Source organism: Gorilla gorilla, chromosome 6 (genome assembly GCF_029281585.2).
Source record: "Gorilla gorilla gorilla isolate KB3781 chromosome 6, NHGRI_mGorGor1-v2.1_pri, whole genome shotgun sequence".
NCBI lineage: Eukaryota > Metazoa > Chordata > Mammalia > Primates > Hominidae > Gorilla > Gorilla gorilla.
In genome coordinates, this window is record NC_073230.2 from 15,349,781 (window position 1) to 15,376,099 (window position 26,319).

The window sequence follows — 26,319 nt, forward strand, 5'->3', positions numbered from 1 at the left end:
TAATTGAATCATGGGAGCTGTTCCCTCATACTGTTCTCACGGTAGTGAATAAGTCTCATGAGATCTGATGGTTTTATAAATGAGAGTTCCCCTGCACAAGCTTTCTTGCCTGCTGCCATGTAAGACATGACTTAGCTCTTCCTTTGCCTGCCGCCATGATTGTGAGGCCTTCCCAGTCACGTGGAACTGTGAGTCAATTAAACCTCTTTCCTTTGTAAATTACCCAGTCTTGGCTATGTCTTTATTAGCAGTGTGAAAACAGAGTAATACATTCCCCAATGGCATATTTAACATGAATTATATATAGTCATTTGCCATTTGCCAATCTTTTAATTTGGGGCCAAGATCTTTTCTTTGAGAGTGGTCCCCTGATTGGAATTCCCCCTCACCATCTTTTTTGCATGAATTACCTACTACTCTCTAAGATTATCAGTTTCAATTTTTAAAAAATGAAACAAGACACTTGGAAAGGAACTGAGTGTAGAATCCTCCTAGATTCCCCCGGCCCCCTATGTGTCATGCGTCATGCTCACAGCTATTTTGAAAGCAAACTTAAAAAAAAAGAAATTGAGAAGGATTCTCGCTGTGTTGCCCAGGCTGGTCTCAAACTTCTGGGCTCAAGCAATCCTCCTGCCTTGGCCTCCCAAAATGCTGGGATTATAGGCATGAGCCACTGCACCCACCCCGAAAGCAAATTTTTAATCACCCTATATTTATCCAGTCTTTCTAACATACTCAATCTAGTTTGTATGGAAACAAAAATTTGTTCTTTTTGCATTTATATTTTGTCAGTTTTCTTAACATTTATTTAAATTATATAATTAAAAAAGGTTTGGGTTCAAACATCCAAATTGAATCATGGAAAACTTCCAGCTGAACTGGTGGGGACAGAAGTATAGGGCATCTAAAGAGCTATCTGCTTGCGCATTTAAAGTGAAGGGTGACACGGCATGATCTGGCAAGTCAGATATTATATTAACATAATAGATTGAAAATAGTATGTATACTTGGGATGGTTAATTTTATGTATCAGTTTAGCTAGGCCACGCGGTGGCCAGATATTTGGTTAAACATTAATCTTCTGTGTCTGTGACAGTGTTTTTTGATGAGGTTAATGCTTGAATAGGCAGACTGAGTAAAGCAAAGTGCCTTCCATAATATGGGTGGGCCTCATCCTATCCTTTGAAGACAACATGAATAAAACAAAAAGACTCCGTAACGAGGAACTCCTCCTGCCTGACTGCTTTGAGATGGGACACCAGTTTCTTTCTGGCTTTTGGACTTGAAACTGAAACATTGGCTGTTTTTTTAGTTTCCAGCCTGCTAAGTTTCAGATTGGAAATACATGTCACCTTCCCTGGGTCTCTAGCTTGCCAACTGCAGATCTTGGGATTTCTTGGCCTCCATAATTGCATGAGCCAATTCCTTATAATAAATCTCTTTTAGGATCTCTCTAGTAGGATAAATTGGTATATATATATATATTTTTTTTACCTTAAGAAAAACCAGTAGCTTTATTTTTCCTCAATATATATTTAGAAAATTCGTCTGAGAAGAGTTTTCATGAAACAGACCAGAGAACTATGTATAAAATTAAGAGTTCTAAACCAGTAAGAAAAAGTGCAAAAATGAAGCACACATTCCCAGGGGCCACTGCAGCCTAGGACCCTCCCATCAGAGGGAAGGCAAGGTCTTTGATGGCTTTTGAGTTCAGCTGAGGGATCATGCTGATCTTCAGGAATTTGTTGCTTGCATACTTATTCTTGATGGCGATGAATTTAGTTAAGTTTTCGTTTACTTTCAGCACATTTTTGGCCACGTGCTGCATGACTTCCAATACTTCATTCTGTGTGTATCCTGTATAACACTGCTGCTTTAAGTTCCATTTTCCTTGGCCCAGAACCTTCTGAGACAAGCAGGAAGCAGCTGTTGCTGCCTTAGAAGGATGATAATGCATCATATCGTAGTCAATGAGAGTGAGCTCCATCAAATATTTGGCTAAAGTGTGCTGTTCAACATCAGCCTTTCCGGCTTTTGATGCTTGCCTTAAGAAGTGTAGTGGCAAGGGTCCACCCAACTCAAATTTCAGTTCTTTCAAAATTAGTTTCCATTTCTTGGATTTGGGAACTAGTATAAGCATTGTCTGTGATGTAAACAAAGCCTTCAATATTTGGAGAAAACATCTCCTCATACTTGGAAGCCAAGAGCAGAGCAGTAATCCAAACTAGTTGAAGCTTCCTCTGGGAAACTGGCTGAACCAGTAAAAATCAATCCATAATGGCAACACACACATACAGAGTCTCCTGAAGAAGCCTAAACTTGGAGTGGATTTGCACCAACCAGTCTACCAGGATGGTATGCCTATGTCCATTTACATCTCATCCATCTAAGACATGTGGGTTTATGAACTGCAAAATCTCCAGCTGCCTGAGGTACTGATAGATATCCTTAACATAGTCACTGCAGAGCTGAAGGTTATTCAAATCCTTGTTATCAATATTCTCAATTTTGTAGAGCAAAGCATCAGAAAAAGCTTGGCAGATGTTCTCTTCTTTCATGGAGGCATCCTCAGGTATGGGAGAAGGACACTTTGGAGCCAACATTTCCATCTGTACTGTTTCACAGAAGCAGTAGGTTTCAGTTTGTTGACATTTGTTGTTTCCCTGGGTTGAACTGGCACTTTGGTGTTCTGAGCTTTCTTAGCTACTTGTGCTGCTCTGGCTGTAACTCTATTTCCAATTTATTCTAAAATGGAATGCCTAATAGTCACATGACTCTTAGGTTTAGAATTAACTCCCGTCTCTCTCTCTGTCTCTGCATATACCCATTTATCCTATTGGTTCTGTCTCTTTGGAGAGTCCTAATAGAATACCTGACAACTAAATGCAATGTGGATCTTGGGACAGAAAGAGGACATTAGTAGAAAAACTGGTGAAATTTAAAAAGAGCCTGGAATTTAGTTAATAGTAATGTACCAGTGTTGGTTTCTTAGTTGTAACAAATGTACCATAGTAATGTAAGATGTTAGCAATAGAGGAAGTTGGTTGAGAGCTCTAGAACGCTCTGTATTATCTTTGCAACCTTTCCATAAACCTAAAATTATTCAAAAATAAAAATTTTGTTTTAAAAAATAGCATGTACCATACGATCTCTCTCTCTGAAACTGTTCCTAATTGTCTAGCTTTCTATTTGTATTTATGGATTCTATTCACCAAATGTTAGTAATCTTTACTTTGGGAAGTAATTTACTTCTTTCTTTGTGCTTTTCTGTATTGTTTGAATTTAAAAATATATATATATATATTACTAAAATAGTGAAGTCATTTTTTAAAACATTTGAGGCTGTTTTGAAAAGATGACTTCTAAAAATCTTCCAGAAAACACTATGATCTTTGATTTGGTGTTATTTTTTTAATAGCACTGTCTCACCTATAACATTCTCCTTAGGAACCCAAAAATGATTTTATGATGAGGCTCCAAGATTGATACTCTGTGGCAGGACTTGAAAAATGACCAGGTTGTGTTACCATAAGAACATGTTCCTGTTTTGTTTTGTTTTCTTTTTTATTTTTCTAGTTCATTAAGGCTGCTATAACAGAATACCATAAACAACAGAAATTTATTTCTTACAGTTCTGGAGGCTGGGAAGGCCAACATCAAGGCATCAGCAGATTCAGTGTCTGGCGAGGGCCTGTCCCTGGTTTATAGATAGCTGCATTCTCACCCTTACATGGTGGAAGGGGCAAATGAATTATCTGGGGTCTCTTATTCCTAAGGACACTAATCCCCTTCATGAGGGCTCTTACCTCATGGCCTAATCACCTCTCAAAGGCCATGTCTCCTGATACCATCACATTGTGGGTTAGGATTTCAACATAAGAATGGGGTTGGGTGGGGAAGCAAACATTCTTTAAATAGCTCCGACCCATACATAGCTTAATGGTTTATGTCAGTGTGTTACTATAGCTATTTGCTGGCGATAAGCATCGTAAGGAAATGAAAGGCTTTTGGTTGCAATTCTCCTGTGGTTCTGTCCAGTGAAGCAATGAGTCAGGGATTTTTATCTCCAAATCAAAGCAGAGCTCACCTTTTAGTAATTGGAGGAATTAAAAGAACAAATTTCCTAAATGTTCTATGTTCTAGTACAAATAAAATTTTTTAATACTCTGTTTATCCTCATAACTTCTATTTTCTTTGTTCTCTTCATCTTGCCTCTATGTCTCCTGATGTCCAACCTCTCTCTTTTGATCCTTTTTTCTTTTGAGTCAGGGTCTCACTCTGTCACCCAGGCTGGAGTGCAGTGACGACATGATGGCTTACTGTGACCTCAACCTCCTGGCCTCAAGCCATCCTCCCACCTCAGCCTCCCAAGCTGCTGGTACCACAGGCACACACCACTAAGCCCAGCTAATTTTTGTATTTTTTGTAGAGACATTGTTCTGCCCTGTTGCCCAGGCTGGTCCAGAACTACTGTAGGCTCAAATGATTCTCCTGTCTTGGCCTCCCAAAGTTCTGTGGTTACAGGAATGAGACACCGCACCCAGCCTCCTTTGACTTAAAATATTAGGTCTATTGTAAATTCTCAAGGGAGCCATTTTTCTCTTTTTCCACTCTAATACTGTGAATTCTTTACGGATGGAGAGACTGTTCTCTTCATTTCTGTTTCCCTTCACCTAGCACAGTCCTCACCCATCAAATCATGGAGGATTGTAGCCACAGCTGCAAATGGAACCCTGGAGTTTTCCAGTTCCTCCTACTCATTCAAGTTCTATGTCTCCCTTCTTCCCTTTGTTTTTCTTTCTCAGGTCCTTTTTCTTCTTGTAATGTAGTTATAGGCTTATTGCCTGTATTCTGTGCCTTCTGAATGTCCAAGCTCTAAGGTCATTCTGCTGATTATATGAGGCCAGGTCTTCCCTTTAACTTGTGCTTCTGTAAGGTAATAATCTAATCTATACCAGTGGTTCTTAAACTCTAGCAGGCATTAGAATCACCTGGAGGGCTTGCTAAAACAGACTGCTGGGCCCACTCCTAGAGTTCCTTATTTAGCAGGTCTGGGATGGCACTGGAGAATTTGCATTTTTAACAAGTTTCCAGTAGATGCTGATGCAAATACTGACGCTGCTAGTCCAGAGACTGCACTTCGTACATCATGGATCTACATCCTACAGAAGCATTGGCTGGGCTAGCTCCTCCTTTGCAAGGAGGGAAAAAGAAATGCAGATGTTCAGTGTCTAGAACTTATCCATAAAGTAAAAATAATAGGAAGACTATACATGTTTTATTTTAAACCCAAGATATAAAGGCATTTTTTCCCTTATAATGATTATTCTTCAAATCATTTCTATACACCATAAGTAAAGTTAAAAGTGCTAAAGGAGGAAAAACTATTGATATTTGTATCAGAACACACAAAAAGGTTAATTATGGCATGCACGTCTTAAAGATCTCCTTGCCATCTGAGCCATCTCCAGAAATACTTGCCATAGAACAGAAATAGAAATGATTATATGAGTAAATTATCACCTACACTCCTCGCATGCATCATTTCATACCACAAGCCTTTTCTCTTTTCAAGGAATAATGGTTTTACATTTTACTTTGTGATGGCACTCTAATTGCTAAATATAATAGGGGCATTATGCTACAAAGTTAAAAGACTCCAAGTGAAAAGATAAGTCAAATATAGTAATTTCACACAGCCAATGATTCTTCAAAGTATGCTTCTCTTTTTTTCCAGCTGTCTCCCAATTGTGAACTCTCACAGACTCATGAAAATTGAATACTAAGGCAGAGAAAAGCTAACAGGGATCCTAGAATATTTCTAGTCCAGGAGTCTGTAACTATGATCTTCTGGCCAAATCTGGCCCACCACCTGTTTTCATAAATAAAATTTTATTGGAAAATAGGCATGCCCATTTTTATTGAGAAACAGCCGTACCCGTTGTTTACATATTCTGTGTGGCTGCTTTCGCACTATAGTAACAGAGTTAAATAGTTGCAACACAGACCATGTGGTCCAAAGCTGAAAATATTTACTATCTTGACCTTTACCAAAAAAGTTTACTGACTCCTGCTGTAGTTCCAGCTACTCACTGGACAGACTAGAAACCTATCTAGAGGGAGAGAGTTGTGGAGAGCAGGAGAGAGTGGAGGGAGAGGTAGCTCAGGTTTACACATTCAAACAGAAACAGGATTGCAGAATGTGAGGCTTCTCCCTAAGCAACTCCTGTAAGAGCTTTGGTCCACTGAAAGCCAGTCACAGCTGCCCTTCATGTATTAGTAGAGAAGGGGACATTGGAGTAAGTTTGTATCTCGTTATAATTTTCAAAGAACCTCTTCAAATGTCCACCCCAAAAAGAAGAGCAGTGAGACAGAAGTGTGCTTTGATGTTAGTCCAAAGTGTTATTTATGGCATTTATTTGCACACGTATACAAAAACACATTAGCAGCCTAACCTTTGGGGCTCATTTCTAATAATGAAAAAGTCCTTTTTCATTGATGAGGAAATCATTAGGATCATCTTGTCTTTCAGAAAATATACTAGCATTCTGTCATGTAGTGTTCTCCATAGTGCCCAAAGGTTTCAGGAGAATATGCGTTATAGTGGGAATTCTTATTTCTTCAAGTTATCAGTCACTAAATTGACAAAAGTATATGAGTGTGTGTGTATATGTTTACATTGCTATTTTACATAATTTATATATCCATGTCTAAAATAAAATGATATAGTGGTGCTAGGTGTTCCCTAATCTCTCTCATTTATATGTGAAGAATATATCTATTCTGTAAATGAACAGAAGCCTCAATTCCATGGTTTCAGGTAAGTGCAAAGATATTTACAATGAGTTCAAATGGAGTATTGTCACAAAAAGGACCGTTATTTTATTTGGTCATTCATCAGTTCTTTATTGGGTACCTCTTCTGTGCCAGGAACCCACTGTACTGACATGATACGCACCAAGAGGCTAAGAGGATCTCGTAGTCTGATGGGGTGATGGGGGAGGTCACATGCAATACAATGTCTGCAAGTTCTGCCTTGGAGAGAGCCCTGGAAGAGACATTTGAGTGAAGTCCAAAAGATGAATAAGGGCTTGCCATGCAGATGTGCACATGCTAGGGAAATGAAATTCACTTTTAATGTTAATTCTCCTGGGAGATGTTCTTGACTCCTTAGTCCAAACCCCTTAATATCCCTATTCTGTGTTCCTATAGCATCTGTCTATCATAGGACTTTTCTGTCTGCCTGGCATTCAGTAGGTGTTTAGCAAATGAATGAATAATAAGTGAGTGAATGAACACATGGAGTGGGTGAATTATGAATATACAAAAGTCAGAGGTGTGAACCACTATGGCCTATTCTTGGAAATGCATATATGGCTAGAAGATAGGGCATGGGGAAGGAGGGACAGATACACTGGGATATGAGGCTGGAGAGGTAGGTCAGGGTAAGATTGTGGAGGACCCTATATGCCAATCTAAGAATTGAATTGTATTTATTATTTCAGTAATTTCATGTTGGCCCCCATTCTGTGCCAATCCTGTGTTAGGCTCTGGAGACATAAGATTCAGCCCCTCCCCTTGTAGACCTTACTGTTTCACTGAAGCAATATATATATATATATATATATATATATATATATATATATATATATATATATATTTTGTTTGTTTGTTTGTTTCGGAGACAGAGTTTCGCTCTTGTTGCCCAGGCTGGAGTGCAATCGTGCGATCTTGGCTCACCACAACCTCTGCCTCCTGGGTTCAAGTGATTCTCCTGCCTCACCCTCCCAAGTAGCTGGGATTACAGGCATGTGCCACCATGCCCAGCTAATTTTGTATTTTTAGTAGAGACGAGGTTTCTCCATGTTGGTCAGGCTGGTCTCAAACTCCAGACCTCAGGTGATCTGCCCGCCTCAGCCTCCCAAAGTGCTGGGATTAAAGGCATGAGCCACGGCGCCTGGCCACTGAAGCAATATTAATTGTGGATAGGATATGGGCCCTGGATGTAGACTGCCTGGGTTTTAGTTTTAATTTACTCCATACTAGCTGTATGGCCTTCAATTTCTCAATGCTTCAGTTTCCTTAGCTTTAAAATTGGAGTAATAATAGAACCTACCTCATAGTTACTGTTGTGATTAAAATGAGATAATATGTGTAAAACTTCCTGGCACATAGAAAGTACCCAACAAATATTAAGCACTCTTTTTACTGGGGAAAATGGACATTAAGCAAGTAATTAAAAGTGTGATGGGAAATTGCAGAAGATGAGGCCCATAGTGCAAAGACAATGTAATGGTGGCAGGTGGTGGTGTGCTGTGGAAATGATCTGGAGATTCAAAGAAGTACTCTCTAATGGAAGAATGGGTGGAAATGAGACGGAGAGGAGGCAGCAGCCAGCTCATGGAGAGGGTCAGGATCAGATTTTGGACTTCATTCCAGGGTCATTGAGAGCCACTGAAGAGATTAAGCATGGGTATGACAAAATCAGAGTTGTGAATTTTTTTGTTTTTGAGACAGGATCTCTTTCTGCCACCCATGCTGGAGTGCATTGGCATGATTAAAGTTCTCTGTAGCCTTGGTCTCCTGGGCTCAAGCAGTCCTCCGGCGTCAGCCACTTAAGTAGCTGGGACTTCAGGTGCATGCCACTGCACTTGGCTAATTTTTTTATTTTTTTGGAGAGATGATATCTTGCTGTGTTGCTCAGGCTGGTCTTGAACTCCTGAGCTCGAGCAGTCCTCCTGCCTTGACCTTCCAGAGTGCTAGAATTACAGATGTGAGCCACCATGCTTGGCCCAGAGTTGTGCTGTTAATAGATGAAGAGAAGTGGACAGATGTAAGAGATTGCAGGAATCGAATTGACAGGAATTGGTGATTGATTGACTATAAGATGAGAGGGGAAAAAAAAAGAATGTAAGATGACTCCCAAACTTCTGGATTGAGCCATTGAATTAATAGTGTGCCATTTACTCGGGATCTGTGAAAGGAGGAGCAGACTTGCAGGGGCTGTTGAAGTTGAACTGCCAGTGCAGACGGTGATGGAGCTTAGAATATAAATGGGCATGGAACCTGGATGTGGATGAGATTGTCAAGGAAAACATTTAACAAGAAAAGACAACCAAGATGGAATTCTGGGTGTAGAAGAAAACCCCAGAGTAGACTGAGCAGGAGTACTCAAAGAAGTTGGTTAAAAACTAGGAGATGGTGATATGACAGAAACCAAGGGAGGAGAAAGGAGGGCATGGTCAACATTATCCAATGCTGCTTCATTTTTTAATAAGGATTAAAAATCGCCCACTGGATTTGGCAATTAGATCTCTTATCAGGGTCATTTAAAACTCTTCTAGATCCTGAACACAGTGGTTTCTGAAGATCCAACCACATATTACAGCAAACATTAAAATGCACCAAACTCCATATTAAATTTATGTCATAAAAATTTAGGAGATTAACCTTTTTCCCTTTGAAATTATTACAAATTAAAATGTTCTATTTTCTTCTGTATTTGAGTCAGTCAATTTTTAATTTTTCTAAAATGTTTTTCTAAACATTTTTTTTCAAACATTTTATAGGTTCTTGAAAATGTGGAGGACCTAGGCTGTCATAAATAGTGACCATATTCAGGCTGGGCACGGTGGCTCATGCCTTTAATCCCAGCACTTTGGGAGGCCGAGGTGGGCAGATCGCTTGAGGTCAGGAGTTTGAGACCAGTCTGGTCAACATGGTGAAACCTTGTCTCTACTAAGAATACAAAAAATTAGCCAGGCGTGGTGGGGGCTGCCTGTAACTCCAGCTACTCGGGAGGCTGTCTGGAGAATCTCTTGAACCCGGGAAGAACAGCCTGCAGTGAGCCGAGATCACACCACTGCACTACAACCTGGGCAATAGAGCCAGACTCTGTCTCAAAAATAAAATAAACAAAACAGATAGACCCACATTCAGAGAAGGCTACAGGGGCCATGGAGTGAATGAGTGATGGAGCCAAGACAGTAAGTATGAACTTCTCTTTCCCAGACATAGCAAAGAAAGAAAAGAAAGAGATGGAGAGAGCAAAGAAGGCCGTAAAATCCAGGTAGAACATGATTTATTTAAGATTGGAGTTTTTCACATGGCTTAGGAGAAAAATGTAGCAAAAAAATTGATGACTCAGGAGGGAGTAGTAATATTTGATCAAAATGCTGCTTAAGGAGACAAGAAGAACAGATCCAGAACATAAGTAGGATTCACCTTCTTTAATGTCCCTCTTTGTCTGAATCCAGATGGAAGGAGGTAAGAACAGGTGGTGGATAGGTGCTCACATCCTATAGCTATCATTAATAATGAAATGTTAAAATCACAACTCTATCAAGTAACTGCCACCACCATTTGGCATTGTTCTTCTAAAGATCGGAGACTACAATAATGGCAGTAAAAGGTCCCAGCACTTAACAACTCTGTTTCATAAATAATTTCAAACTACTCTGTGATGCAGAGTGCTGTGTAGATGCCTGTTGGGGTTTGGCCCCTGATTCCTTTATGAGCCAAGAAGAGTCAACGTATTCTCTCTATAATAGATGTTGGAAGTAAAATGCCCACCTGTGTCAAGCAAATTGATTTGTCAAAAGCACCATCTGATAAATTTGTTGATTTACAGAGAAGGCAGGAGCTTTATGGGAAGTGCGTTAACTCTTCGGGGCCCTTGGGGCAACAGAACTAAATCATTGCTGCAGTACTAAATGATTTCTCTAATGGCCCCAAAAGTAAATGCGTCCCCCAAAATCTCAGATGTTCCCAGGTGGTCATTCACCCTCTGAGACTTAAAATGATTACAAATACTTTTCAAGAGCTATATCGGTGGCCCAGTTCTCACTTTACAGATAGGGGAACTGAAGTTCATTCTAGGCCAGTTAGTAACAGTTTAGAGTAGATACTAGCCAGCTTAAGTGGCCAGCTAATAATTAGCATTGCTGCTCTGACACCAATAGATATTCCAGTGATCATCTCAGTAAATATTTGTCATTTGAAGTGTAACTGCTCACAGTAAAAATACTCCATATTCATTCCCACAGAGTAGACAATTAGCTCCAATAAGGTTGACTTATTGAATGTCCTTTTGCAAAAATTTTATTTTAGTTGTGGCTTTTTGTTGTTGTTAGATGGTTGTCAATCGTAGAAATAGAAATGAAAACTCAATAAAGAAGATAGGAAAACTTTTTATGATAGATGCTGGAAGTAGGTCTCAAATTTCATGAGCAAGTTTATTAAGCTCATACACTGAAGACATTGGGTCATCTTTGGAGGTGCTGCTTAACAAGCCATGAGTGTTTCGGAGCTGAAGGGGGCGTTGAAAGCCTTAACTCAAGAGTGCTTATTTTACAAATGAAAAAATTGTCTCCAAAGTGGCCCAGCCAGGCCTTTTGCCTTAAGCTTGCAAAGTGAGAACACCTGTTTACATAAAGACAACACAGAATGGGGGTCAGGGACTCCCAAGACTTGAAGACTAGTGGCCACAGAAAGGGGGAGAAAGCATTGTACATGGTCATTATTATTATCCAGATTGATTGTAAAAAGGCCCACTAATTCTTGGGCCTCTTCCCTCAAAAGGAAAAGACAACACATACACACACATGCACACATACACACACACACACACTCACCTACACACATAAAGCAAAATTAGTTACCAAATGATAAGCATGTAAACCTTGAGGCAAAGAAGTTCTATTCTGGGCTTATCCACCTCTAACCTCAAAGCTTACTTGCATGGCTAACAGCTTTTAGGAACTTCATGACCAGATACTCAATTGTAAATTTCTCTAGAAAGAAAAAAATAAAAGCTACAATAACAAAATGTACCCTGTAAGCACAGTTGAACCTTGAATATTTTTGATGTTGCTTCCTAGTGTATTATGAATGTGTTATTATAAGGTTTACATAGAAGAGCAATGATCTGTGTAATTTCTTGCCTAAAATGGTAGTCTTTTGGTCAGTTGACCAAGAATGAGAACAGCTTAGGGTTCTGGGATTGCATGGAATGAGACATTGGTTTTGTTTGTTTCGTTTTATCTTGTCATTGGCGATTAGATTTAGGACATAAGTGCCAAAATAGGCCATTTTAATCAACATTGGGACTTCCCTGTTAAAATCTTGGCTGAGTTCAGTGAGTTTCACAAACACATAAAAAGCAAGCTTAAATACTGGCAGAGGGTGGCCTGAAAAGGAAATTCAGCTTTCTTGCTGAATATTATTATTAATCAAAATAAGTATAAGGATCAAATAATTATAATTGCATTAAACTCTTTGGGGACTTGAGACTTCTCTCTTTTCTATAAACTAAGAATAGCTATTATTGAATTCACTTATGAATCACAATTCCTTACACTTATTTGTCATCTTACACATCACAAAATGCTTTCACCTGTTATGATTTGGTTTGATGTTCACAGTGCAAATGTGCAGGACAGGTATTATTAGCCCCATTTAATAGATGAGTGAGTTGAACTTATGAATGGTCAAGAGCTCTTTCCATAGGCAACATTGCCTCTAAGATCCTCTTAGCTGTCCCTTTGTGATGAATAATCACTTCTTTGCTCAAGGAAGAACTAGGCCTTCAAAGGTTGCTGTCATTTTATATAAATGTTGACTGAAGGTGTGCACAACCTGACCTGGAAATACAAGAAGTATGTCATTCACATATCTTTATGATATTCAAGCAGGTTACCTTTTTTCTACCGATAATAATTGAAATAAATTAAAGAGAGTACAGATTAAACATATGTTTTCAATTGATGGTGGGAATGTAAAGAGGCTCTTAATGAATTTGTTAACAGCTGTTTCCATTTTGCTCAATGCTCGGTTATCAATGCCAATGAGTTTTGGACTTTGATCATAATAACATTTACCTGTTTCTTTAAAAGCTGTTTTTTTTTCATACTGAAGGTTACCCTAGTTGCATAGTGCACTTTTGCCAGCCTGATGACGCTTCTGAATGCCTCCAGACCAGTGCTCCCTAACAATCTGTAAACTATTCTTTTCATGCCAGCTGTTGTGCTCCTTTTATTCCCCCAATTTGCATATGGTGCTTTACTGAACAAGAGAGTTTTTCTTTCGGTTTCACCCAATGCAGGTGTGCAGTCATTCTGTGAGAGCTTTTGTAATCGGCTATGTAAATTATCTCTCAGGTCCAAGGGCCAAAAATATAGTTTTTCATAAAGACAATAAAAAACCACAATATTTATATTTTATTTTTTTTCAGTCTTCTGAGAAAATCTTTCTGCCGGTAGCAACATCACAAACGGCATCAGTCATTGTGGGAAGAGTTGGCAATTATTTTTCTAGCTGGTGTAGGTTCGTAGAAAACAAAAATTTTCAAAAACCATAAATACGTAATAAAATGTATTGGCTTACTTTGCTTTCTGGAAAAGCCCACCAAAATTTCTTTTTTGTATTTACTTTTAAAATCTTCCCAGATACTTAAGAATTCCTGGACTCTATATCCTCTCAGCCACTGTTTTTTATTTTCTCCTGCAGTCATTTTCTATAATATGCACTTATCTCAGACTCAGAACACCAAACTGAAATAGGTGGAAAATTTTTCTTTTTTCCTCAGTTATATTTATGTGTACAGATGCTAATTGGGGTAAAATGAAGGTACTATGAATCTTTAGACATTGTAGAAAATCTGGGCTTGTTAAAATTTAAGTGCCCTTAACCTTTATTAAGTATTGTAACCAGAAGTCCTAAAGATATATAAAAGGTCAAATATTTATCATGTGTACAAATCTGACCCCAATAATAATAGATTATTTATCCTACAGCTCTTTTAAAATGTCAAAAATCATATCACATCTCATGTAAAGAAAATATGTGATTTTCATGAAAACTAATTTCATTAGTTATTCAGATGTCACTAGCCACCAAATTTAAGATGATTTTGGACTTAATTCCTTCTCAATAAACATAAAATAAATTAAACTTTTATTGATATGAACTATTGCTTTACTCCAAATTTTCACAATCCTTAAATAAAAATATAAAGCAGGAACTCAGACATTTTCACCAAATGGCTCCTTTCACCCTTAAGCTTTGTTCAAAGTTTTGGCCAATTCTATGAAAGCCCAAAAAAATAAAAAATAAAAACTTCCTCTGCTCTGTCCTTAAAAACTTAGTTTCCAAGTTAAAGTTTATAATCACGTTAAAGTCACTTGACTTTTAATGTTTACATTTTATAGAAAGAAAAAGGAGTATTTGAGTTGGCTTCTGGTAGGTTCCAAATAAGGCAGAGTAGAGCCTTAAATTTCTTGTAATGATCAGAAGGAAATGCATCCTTTTTATTATGTGGTAATCTGTTGGCTGAGTTCAGATTGCCAACCTCTCTGTACCCTGCTTTGGTTGACTAGTTGGCTCACTCCTCTGGATGTTACATAATAGCCTGTGCTGGTAGAGAAGGGGACTCAGACACCAACTTTAGGCTCAGACTGACTTGAGAGAGTAATAGTCTCAATTGGCTTTGCAGAAAAAAAGTCATGTTGTACCACAGACATGAGCAGTTTTTCTAAATTCTGTCATTTTAAATATATCTTCTGGTCACTTCTCTTAGTTCTCTATTGATCAGGCCACTGGAGAAACATAAGGATTTTTACAAAGTATTTGTCTTTCCAGGAGACCGCATTCCAGATATGAAAGTATATAATCCCCATACACTTTCCTAAAGATTGTGCTAAGTCATCTTCCCTCACTCATTCTTGCTGGAGCCCACTCCCAGGTTCCTTTTGTAGGTGGCATCTATTTCTTATCCACTGTAAATTGTGCCAACCTGCTTTCTTCAGCAGATTGTTGGTGCTAAATAAATGGTGTGATTTGTAGTAATAATGGTGATGATAATGACTCTTAAAACACCTAACTAATCCCAGTGAACTCTCAGTGATGTTTAGGCTGTGGAACACATGGTTGACTAACAGTGATAATGACTGAAAACGAGGTGATAAATTGCTATGCAGATTGTTGATGGCCTTTAATTGCCTTAAAAGGGGGATATTTTATAACAGACTAATCCCATTTAAATAAATGTGTGTGTAGCATTTTAGATATATAGGACTGTATCTGTATTTTTTAATAATAACCAGCTCCCTAAAATACAAGATGCAAAACAACTTAGATAAATACTCCTTAGGTCAAGGGCCATGGGAGGTAAGAATTAAGGTTGTGTTTGCTCTTTCTTGAAAATTGCATTGTTCCTGGGTCGGTAAGCATAACTTTAGAGACTCCACCAATATAAACACTAAACTACCTAGTTATGAGCCTGTGTTTACACAGTCCGGATCAAAAGCACAGACACTCAGGTTCATTTGCATTTGCTGCCAAAAATGCCCTAATTCTTCTTTTGAAAAGGAGCAATAATTCATATTTTGATGCCATTTACTCCCAAGGTTAATTTATATTTACAAATTTTATAACAGGCCTCATGTTCTTTACCATGTTGCCAGCACTTTCTTTTCTTTTGAGTTGCATTGTTCTTTTCTAAGGAACTGATTGTGTGGCAGATCGTCGGATCATTGCAGGGAGCACAGATGAAAAGCCTGTTATTCCAAAGGATTAAATTGCAATTCTTAGTGAACCATTGCCAAGCGATTTTTTTTTTTTTTTTTTTACAAACCCGAGGAGGATTGGAAATAGGAAATGTTATGCCTTGGAAAGGGGTGGGAGTGGTTGAATGGATGAGGAAGAACAATCATCCTAGTAAGTGTTATTAAATTCTCTTCAAGTAAAATCATGGAGCAAATAAATCATAAAATCTGTAAAATATCCAAATGGTCAGGAATAATAAGCAACTGAGTTTGTAAAGAAGTAATAATATCATGGGATAGATTTTGATTGAATCTATCCCATGATTCAGTAAAAATTTACTCATGATTTTTATTGAATGTAGCATGTAGCATTAATACACAAAAATAATTAAAATTCCAGCTTTACTTTAGCATTTTCAGGGTTCAAGGACCATGGGGGCAGAGGACCTAAGATCTGCAAATCACTTCAATACGACCTCTTTGGGGAAGGATAAAATGTAGCAGGAAAAACACAATGAAAGGGAATCTCTATCTTGGAGCATGATAAGTGAGCACATTCCCCAAAATCTGACCTGAAATTAGGAAGAGAAATTAGTTCCCTTTCAGGTTCTAAACACCAGGAAAGTTTCATATAACCTGAGAGGGGACAGGATAAGTAAATTTTGGAAAGAAAACACCATAAAGAAGAGATGTTTCAAAATTCAATTCTGAAATATGTTAATGAACTCAGAGGAAGATAAAGGATTTAAATGCCCAATGCAATGGAGAAATTAGAGTAAGGAGAAAAGAAACTGACAATTTACCGTGTGCTCTTTGCAACAGGCAGCCTACAGGATGCCATTGTGGTTTCTGTTTGTGTATTACTCTAAGAATCAAGAACAAACTCCACATGAAATGCTGTAATAAAGAGTTGAAAAATATGCACTGAAAGTATACCATGTTTCAGGCACATATCAAGCACGATGGTACATGCTTGGGATTAAAAAGATGGATGAGATACAATACTTGCACTCTAAAAGTTCATAGTATTTGGGAGAAAAGAGAGACATACAAGAGGATGATTGCAGTCAAAACATTGGAGCAGATGCTACAAGGATATGTAATACAAATGAAGTTCAAGAACCACAACTTGCTTTGCCTGGGAAAATCAAGAAATGCGTTGAAAAAGGGGTAGTGTTTGAGTTGGGTCCTGGAGGATGAGTAGTTCTTCAGGCACAAAGAAGACAGATGCAAAGGATAAGGTGCATGCAGTGTGATAAGTTCAGAGTTGCCTGGGTTGAAGGAGTCAGCAGGAGAGGAGTTTGGAGGTTGGTGGGGTTAGGCTATTGAGGGCCTTTTGTAGTTGCTGAGGGGTTTAACTTTAACCAGTTAGGTGCAAGACAGTGTTACCAGCTTTAAAACAAGGGAATGATCCAATCCAATGTGTGTCTTAGAACAGAAGCTCTGGCAGGGAGGGATAGGATGAGGCTGAAGTCTGCAGGTAGCAGTCAGGAGGCAGTTGCAGCAGGGACAAAGGGGAGATGAGAGATCAGATTCCATAGATAGTTTGGAGATGGTATGAGTAGATCTTTGGGAGATATTAAATGTTAGGAGTGAGGAAGAGGAAAAGTTGAAGGGGTTTGCAGCTCCTAAGGTTGTGATACCACTAACTGAAATAAAGAACACTGCAAAAGGAATACATCATTTATGTCTACAGCAGGGCAGTATGGGGGGTGGCATGCAGGGAAGGCTAGCAGATAGGTTGTTAAAATCCTGCCTGTGTAGTGGAGAAGACTACAGCTTGGAGAGAACCAACCAGAACAATGTTCTTACCCTGCCCCACCCTATTGTGTCCTTGAGGAGACTCATGGGTCAGAAACATTTGATTGGAATTTTGCTAATTTTGTATCTATTAAAATGCTATTTATATTTATTTATTTATTTGTTTGTTTTTTTGAGATGGAGTTTCGCTCTTGTTGCCCACCCAGGCTGGAGTACAATGGTGTGATCTCGGCTCACCGCAACCTCAGCCTCCTGAGTAGCTGGAGTTACAGGCATGCACCACCATGCCTGGCTGATTTTGTATTTTTAGTAGAGATGGGGTTTCTCCATGTTGATCAGGCTGGTCTCGAACTCCTGACCTCAGGTGATCCGCCCACCTCGGTCTCCCAAAGTGCTGGGATTATAGGCATGGGCCACTGCATCTGGCCACAGAATGCTATTTTTAAAACAGGCACATTCAAGCCTGCCATGTACTGAATATTATTACAATAGAGACCAACAACATGCCAACTTGTCTCAGACTAACCTAGAATGTGGCTCTCAGAACAAATGAAGTTCCCTCTCATTACTTATAAATGGAATAGTGTCCTGATATTACAAGGCAACTTGTTTAAAAACTCATATTTTTACCATTTCCAACAGCTTACTTTTGTTGTCAAGAAAATCTCAATACTATGCAACTAGTAAGAAATCACAGAAATATCAAAACAGTCTTACTTTTCCAATTCATTGATATGCATAAATATGATAAATTTAAACTAATGAAATGTTTATGAAATATTCTTATTTATTTCTCATATTCTATCTGATGTATTAATAGTTTGGATATTTGTTGCTGCCCAAATCTCATGTTGAAATATAATCCCCAGTGTTGGAGGTGGGGCCTGGTGGGAGCTGTTTGGGTCATGGGGGCACATCCCTCATGGCTTGGTGCTGTCTGCATGGTAGTGAGTGTGTTCTTTCTGGGCCCATTCCCTCTCTGCTCCTGCTTTCACCATGTGACATGCCTGCTCCCAATTTGCCTTCTGCTTTGAGTAAAAGCTCCCTGAGGCCCCCTCAGAAGCCAGGCAGGTGCCGTCACAATGCCTCCTGTACAGTTTGCAGAATCATGAGCTAATTACGTCTCTTTTCTTTATAAATAACCCCACCTCCAGTATTTCTTTATTTCAACACGAGAACGGCCTTACACACCATCGTATATGGATTGTGATTATTCATAAGATTTCTTTGGGTTCTACTTCTTAAAAAGTTTTAAAAACACTGAATATAAAGTATATATTACATTTATTTCTCCTGAAATTTATTTCTCAGATTGTTAATCAGGTCTTCAATTTTTGGACTCATTTAAAATTCTAAAATTGTTCTTTTGCTCTTTTCACACACATATCCATATTCTTCTTCTGGCTCCCCACTTCTCCTTCTGAGCTTGGGATTTATGCAAGACAATAATGGGAACAATCTGATTTGGCAGCATAATAACCAACCAAAATATGTCTTTTCTGTTTTTCATTTTGCTTGATCATGACAACATCAAAATGCAAGAATGGGTGAACTGTTTTGAAGTCTAGGTTTTGAAAACACTTGTTTGCTGGTGTGGATGTGTGTGCATTTTTATATTTAACATTAATAGCAGCTTTCTCTGTCATTTTTACACTTTCGTTTCAAAAACAGTGGCCTGGACAGATCCTGGCAAAATACATTCCATGGTTATGGCAGCAGCTAAAATGTGTGTGGAAGAATAAAAATGTACATTAATACAATTTACACTTATTTTATTGGTTTATGTAATCTTATATGAGCAAGAATCAACTCTTCTGTTGTATATAACTTTTTAATATGTTATTTGAACTTCATCAACAGCTTCTTGATTGGGTCTCAAGCATTAATCAGGCCCCTCACAAGTACTATGCGAGGCTTAAACATCTTGCATCCATCATAAAGAATAAGTAGGACCATAATGACTAATCACATTAGCATAATTTAAAAATGCAGAGCGTGAATAGCTTTTTTCCCCAAGATTTGTAGTAAAAACATATGCACAATAAGACTGAAATGATTCATTACACCATTGACTTGTTTATATTATAACATATTTATGTGCCCGGCAGAATGAAACCATAAAACTGCCATTAATGAGTACAGGAAAGAGGTTCTGTTTTTAACTAAATTACATGAATTCACAATGAATACATTTTTAAAAAATTATCTTAAGGAAGGGATCTTGCTATCATGTTGTGTCCTTTTGGGACATTACAAAACCCATTCTCATCATAGATCTTTTTTGTCATCTACACTTTGCACTTTTCACTTAGGCTATAAGTAAATTTAGCAATTTATGAACAAGTTTCTGCCCTTAAAGCCAAACAATAAGTTGCAGGTGGAGTCACTTCGTATTGCAGAAGCAAACAGCTAAAGGAAAATGTATTCTTAGGGGAAAAAACAAAAACAAAAAACACCTTTTTCTTTGTAGCCACTTACAAATAAAAAAAAATCTTGCCACCCCAATGGATATGAGTTCACTGGTCCCCTCTCGGAACTTTGGGATGTCTGCTTTAGGATTGAATTTGTCTGCTAAATACTATTTATTGAGTGCCAGGCACTGAGCAAGATGCTTCAGAGGCAACAGTGAAAAATAACATAGTAGTGCCTTAATTGCCATTGCCTTACCATCTGGTAAGAAAAGCAGAAAGAGAAACAGACATTTAAATTATAGTATAAAGATTTTATCATGGAAGAACAAGCAAGGCGTCCAGGTGCAAGGACAGTGTTGATACCTGAAGGTAAGCAGGAATTTGCAAGGTGAAAGGGCATGATGGTTAAACAGAATTATTCCAGGCAGAGGGTAGTATTCTATGTGGAATGTTTAGGGAACCGAGAATAGTCATTATCAAATAATTGTTGAATACATGTTGACTGCATATAGCTAAACCATAAATCCCAAGAAAAAATATAGCAAGAGATGAAGCTAGACAGTATTCAGGGGTCCAGATTTATTCACTTAACCATATTCAGGAGCTAGGGAAATATCAGTGTGCAAGATAGACATGGTATTTTCTCTCAGGGAGCTTATTGTTTAGTTGGGGAAACAGATAAAAATAATCACAATAATAATGTCAAATTGTAATGAATGCAATGAAGAAAACAAACAAGTTGTTAAGAGACAATAACAAGAACTTACTTTAAATGGGATCAGGATGATACCTCTGAGGAGGTGAGATTTGAAGAATGAGAAGGAGTCAGATCATGAAAGTCTGGGGAACCTTATTAAGGAGCTATGGCTTTATCTTGAGAGTTACGCATGTTTAAAGATTTTAAATAGAGGAAAGATGTCATCAATTTGCATTTTAGACAAATCACCCTGGCTGCTGTGCAGAGTCTGGAGATGAATAAGGCAGGAGGTAGGGAAACAAGTTGGATGGTGTATTTGTCTGTTTCATTGCTATAAATGAATGCCTGAGACTGGGTAATTAATAAAGAAATGAGGTTTATTTGGCTCACAGGCTATACACCATGCAGGCTATACAGGCATGGTGCCAGCATCTGTTCAGCTTCTTGTGAAGCCACAGGAAGCTTACAATCATGGTGGAAGGCAAGGGGGAAGCCGGCATATCACATAGTGAGAGAGGGAGCAAGAGAGAGAAGGAGGAGGTGCTAGTGTCTTTTAAACAGCCAAATCCCGTGTGAACTCATAGAGTGAGAACTCACCTGTTATGGTGAGGACAGCATAAAGCCATTCATAAGGGATCTACTCCCATGACCTAAACACCTTTCACTACACCCACCTTCAACATTGGAGATCACATTTCAGCATGAGATTTGGAGGGGACAAACATCCAAACTATATCAGATAGCTTTTCCAGGAATCTGGGTGAAAGATAATTTCCTAGTGCTAGAATATTTTAGTCACTGTGGTCTTAGGCAGGGATAATATTAAAATACTTAGCTATTTTGGCATAAACATTGATATCAGAATGGATGCAAGCCTTAGCACTAGAGCAGAGTCTTCAGGCATCTGCTAGACCAGGCTGGATGGGGCAGGTGGACCCCAGAGGTGGAGCCAGCACAACAGGAGCTTAGGCCAGCAGTTCTTTAAAACAAATATGGAAGTATTTCAGTATTTTAGCAACAGATGCTGCTATACCAGCCTAAGAATTAGGTATAGAGAGCCAGGGAAAGATCCAGGAGATGATTAGGAAACAGAAGGCTTACGTTTTGGTAATGCGAAAGAATGCCAAAGGCAGGAGTTAATGTAATCATTACATTACATTAGGCTCTGGCTTCTGCTTGGGAAACCAGGTAAACTCATGTATGTATTTATTCAATCATATTTGCTCAGCACTTTACATTTAAGACATCTATCTGAGAGACTTGCAATATCAAGTGGGCAATTGGATATATGAGTAAGGAAATGGGGGAATGATCTGGGCTGAAAAAGTAAATTTGGGAGTTTCCAGCATAAAGATATCATTTAAAGCTATAGAGTAGATGAAGTCCCCTAGGGAGAGAAGCAATAGAACCCAGGACATAGTCCTGAGCAACTCCATCATGTAGTTTGTGAAGAGGAGAAGGAGCCTTTGATGATTGACAAGTATTCCTGCTGAAGGAAGGAAATCAGTCTTGAAAGGTTTCAGAAGATGAGTGGAGAGTATTTCCAGAAGGAGGAGTGAGTGGCTGGCTGTGTTGAAAGCTGTATAGAGATTGAGTAAGAAAGAGAAGCCTGGAGTCTCTGAGGGATTTAGCAACATGGAGATCGTCGGTGACCTTGATAAGGACAATTTTAGTAGGTGGTGAGCACAGAGGTCGGATTATCTAGAGTTGAAGGTCAAGGAGCAGTGCAGAAAGAGAGCTGGTGAGTACAAAACAACTTTTTGCGGTGATGTGGGCTTCTTTGATTTTTATTTAGGGGAGGGACTTGAGCAAGTTTAATTGCAAGTGGGGGAGCCATTGAGGAATTTCGATAGATTCTAGGGGTGTACAAACTAGAGCTCCTGTCTATTTTTGTAAGGAAAATTAGAAGACAGCCACCCTCATTCAATTATGTATTGTTTATGACTGCTTTTGTGCTACAAGGGCATAGTTTAATAGTTGTGATAGAGACCTATGGCCCACAAAACAAAAATGTTTACTCTCTGGCTCTTTATAAAAAAAAGATCGCCAATCTCTGGATTAAGCTAAAATATTACGTGCCCTTGCCCATTTAATTTCCCCCAGGAAACCCAAATAAGTACATATGTATATAAATGCATGCATAAGCACATAAACCAAATAAAGAATTTGTTTCCCAAGGCAAAAGTGCGATGGAAATTCTCTCTAGTCAGTTTATCAACAAAAAAGAGAAAAAGAGTTTGCTCTTCTGTCGATAATACACTTATAGCTGTTGTTGACAATAGAAATTAGCCCATTGTAGTCACCACTACATACCCAGTACCTGGTGCTGAGCCTGACACATGGTAGGTGTCCAATACATATTGTTTGAATCAAGGAAGGAAAGGTACCAGGTGCTGTACTACATGATTGCTTGGAGCAAGAAGCAGAGGATCTTTCCTAGATTTGGGTAGATAGCGGAGAATTCCCAAGGTAAATGAGCTTATATGGAGCTATCCCAGTGAGGTTTGTGGAACCTGGAATAAATCACATTCCTTTAGAATTAATTTGAAAGGTGAACGGGGGAATGGGTTGGGGACATGAAGCCAAAGCTCATGTCAAGAGTAAGCTCAATATGGAAACAAAGTCACAAAGAGGCAGTGTGTAGCTTGGCTGCAAGAAAGGGCCATCCCTGCAGCTCTTTATTTGTTGCGGTGAAACAGCAAATAGAGATGAGCCAAATTTATGTATAGTCCAAGCCAACTTATCCCTCAGGAGTGGGACCAGGAGTTGGTCTGTTAAAAAGTAGGTTAAAGCAACAAGTCAAAAAATGCGATTTTCCACAAACATTTTAACTGAAAAAAAAAAAAAAAGTATATGTCATCAATTTTCCAATCCTTTGACATAGGGGCAAGGCCTTTTCTTTTCTTTCTTTCTTTCTTTCTTTTTTTTTTTTTTTTAATTGAGACAGGGACAGGGTCTCGCTCTGTCACCCAGGCTGGAGTGCAATGGTGTGATCATAGTTCTCTGCAGCCTTGACCTCCAGGGCTCAAGCGACCCTCCCACTTAGCGCCCCAAGTAGCTGGGACTACAGGCACATGCCACCACATCTGACTAATTTTTAAAATTTTTTGTAGAGATGAGGCTCATTATATTGCCCAGACTGGCCTCGAACTCCTGGGATTAAGTGATTCTCTTGCTTCAGCCTCCCAAAGTGCTGGAATTACAGGCCTGAGTTACCAAACCTGGCCAGCAAGGCCTTTTCTTTGAGCACAGGACATCACAGAACATCACTCTTGAATAAAGCACAACTCCTACATATTAACTAAGATTTAAAGTCTGGATTTCTTTAAAGGAGAGTGAGAGCTTATAGAGAAATGGGAAGAAATCTGAGCACAGCATCCTTCTAGATTTTTTTCCACAATCTTTTGCAGCTGTGTTACTCACACTTTGTGATGCTTTCAACTTGTTTTCATAGAAACAGCTCTTTTGCCTTCACATTTTATTGATTTATATAATATTTAATGAAATCACATCATTATTATAATAAAATACAACTATCATAAACAGATTTAGGAAATAAGAACTGCTTCTCAGGGAGCACATAATTCCTATCAGAGAGTAGCCTGCTAATTTTGTTCTGTGTTGGGGAGCATTATGATACAAAGGGAATGGAGACTCACTGATTCTGGTGAGTCCAGGAAGGGAAAGCAGGTTAAGACTGTTGTCGGCAAGGGTGGTACAAGCACGTTACAGGCAACAGCTGGTGCTCCTTGAGTCACTGACAAGCTGCCAGAACAGCTAGGTCCCCTGAATATTGACCTGGGGCAGCTGTACCAAGTCATCCCACTCTAGGGACCTTGGAGTATTGTGTGTTGGAAAGCATGTATTAAGCACTTGCTGTAGCTGCTTTTGGAATACAGTATGTGGAATAATAGCTGAATCCTCCTAACAATGCAACTTTCAGAGAATTGCAACTGATGAGAAACCAGCCTTACTTATCCTGTAGCAGACTTAGCTTTGGAAAGTATACTTAAAATTCTCCAACTGCTAGATCTAGACAGAGACGGTAAAATCTCAGTAAACATATTCTGGCAGCTTGTTACGTGGTAACTAACAAAGAACACCCAAAATAGTGGGCAGAAATCACTGAACAATATAAAAATCAGAGTAGTGGTTAATGTATTACCATGAACTGAGACTGGGGGACCCTCTGTTCTCCATCAAATGCCTACCCAGCTTTCTAACTTATTTTATGCTAAATTTGGGCTGATAAAAATGATTCTATTCTCTACTACCAATATTTTGGAAAATTATTTCCAATAATGTGGAAATGACAGAAATAAGATTGCCCTGTAAAATCAAGACTAGCATTGATGAAAAATAGATATTCAGCATCTTAAGAAACAGAATATTTCCAATTTAAGAACATTTATAATATTAAATATTCTATATTGAGATATTTAATGGTAGAAGTTGAAGAAGACTAAAAAGTTCAGATACCTTCTTTGACAGATGTGGATATTAAGACCCAGAAAGGTTACATGATTTAGTCAAGGACCCATAGCCAGTTATGAGCTAATCCAGTTACAACCCAAGTCTCTCAGGTCCTAGTCTAATGTTTTCTCATTATAACACCCTCCTTCTACATGAAATCTTCTGATAAGTTGGCGTCCTTAGTGACCTGGCTACTGTAGCTGAGTCATAAATTACCCCATAACTCAATGATGTAACACAACCATTTAGTATGCTCACTGAGTCTTTGCATTACAGATTTCGCACAGGGCACTGTAGCGCTGGCTTGGCCCTGGTCTTCGCTCCAAGGCTGAGGGCTGGGATTATTTGAAGGCTCATTCACATGTCTGCTAGTTGACCCATCTTGGAAGTCACACAGCATGACTTCCACTCTATTCCTTTTTTGTTGAGGCAATCATAAAGGTCCACCCTAGTACAAGGGGATAGACGCCACTTCTTGATGGGAAGTAGCAAGATCCTCGAAGAGCATGTGAGACCAGAAATATCGCTGTGACTACTTTTGGAAATTACAATTTGCTACAATTAGGAATTAAAGGAATTCTTTGCAAGAAGAAAACTAGAGGGAGAAAAGAGGCAGAAGAACAATAACAAATCATACCTGCAGGCTGAGTGTACCTACTCCCATTTCTCTCCCTCTGGGGAACTTCGCAATCTGTGCTTACTGCAAATTGAATAGGAATAAAGCATTTTAACTCAACATGATTGAAGCTTTTATTTCATTTAACTGTCTAGTTTGGTGTGTTGGAAAGTATGTTTATAAGATATATCCCTAGCATAAAAGCCTTCACAATGAGGAAAAAGGGAGAAATTATTTTAATTGAAGAAATTATTTTTTTAAATAGCTTACATACTAGACTATAAAGAAAACATCAATAAATCTCTTAAAATACGAAGTGCACAGACATATTCTCTGACCACAGAATAATAAAACTACAAATAAAAGTACAAATCAGAACAAAACATTTCAACAAAAATTTCCCACCCACTTGAAAATAAAAAAATATACTTCTCCATATCTCTTGGGTATAAAGAGGGAAATATGATTGCAGTTACAGAATATATAGAAAATAAGAATGAAGACACTACAAAAGTCATGCGATGTGACACGTTAGATTTAAGTGGCATGTAAACCAGTGAGGAATGAATAAATGACAACACCAGCAGCAGCAATGGCTGACACTTCATGTGTTGGACACTTGGAGCTTTACACGTATAAATTCAGTTACTCCACACAACAACCTATAGGTAGACACTATTATGTTCATTCTCATTTTCCTCTGAGGAGGAAATTGATGTACAGAAGGAATGAGTGATTGGAGCAACATTGTGCAACTAGCCCCTATCATATGCCAAGCAGTGTCCAGGCACTAAGTTTGCAAAGATGACCCAGGCAGGT

At 38.6% G+C, this 26,319-nt stretch overlaps 1 pseudogene; it reads right to left on the reverse strand.

Moving 5' to 3' along the window:
* Window positions 1-1,633: 1,633 nt before the first annotated feature.
* Window positions 1,634-25,284, reverse strand: LOC101151448 (G2/mitotic-specific cyclin-B2-like; annotated as a pseudogene).
* Between the last annotated feature and the right edge of the window lie 1,035 nt (window positions 25,285-26,319).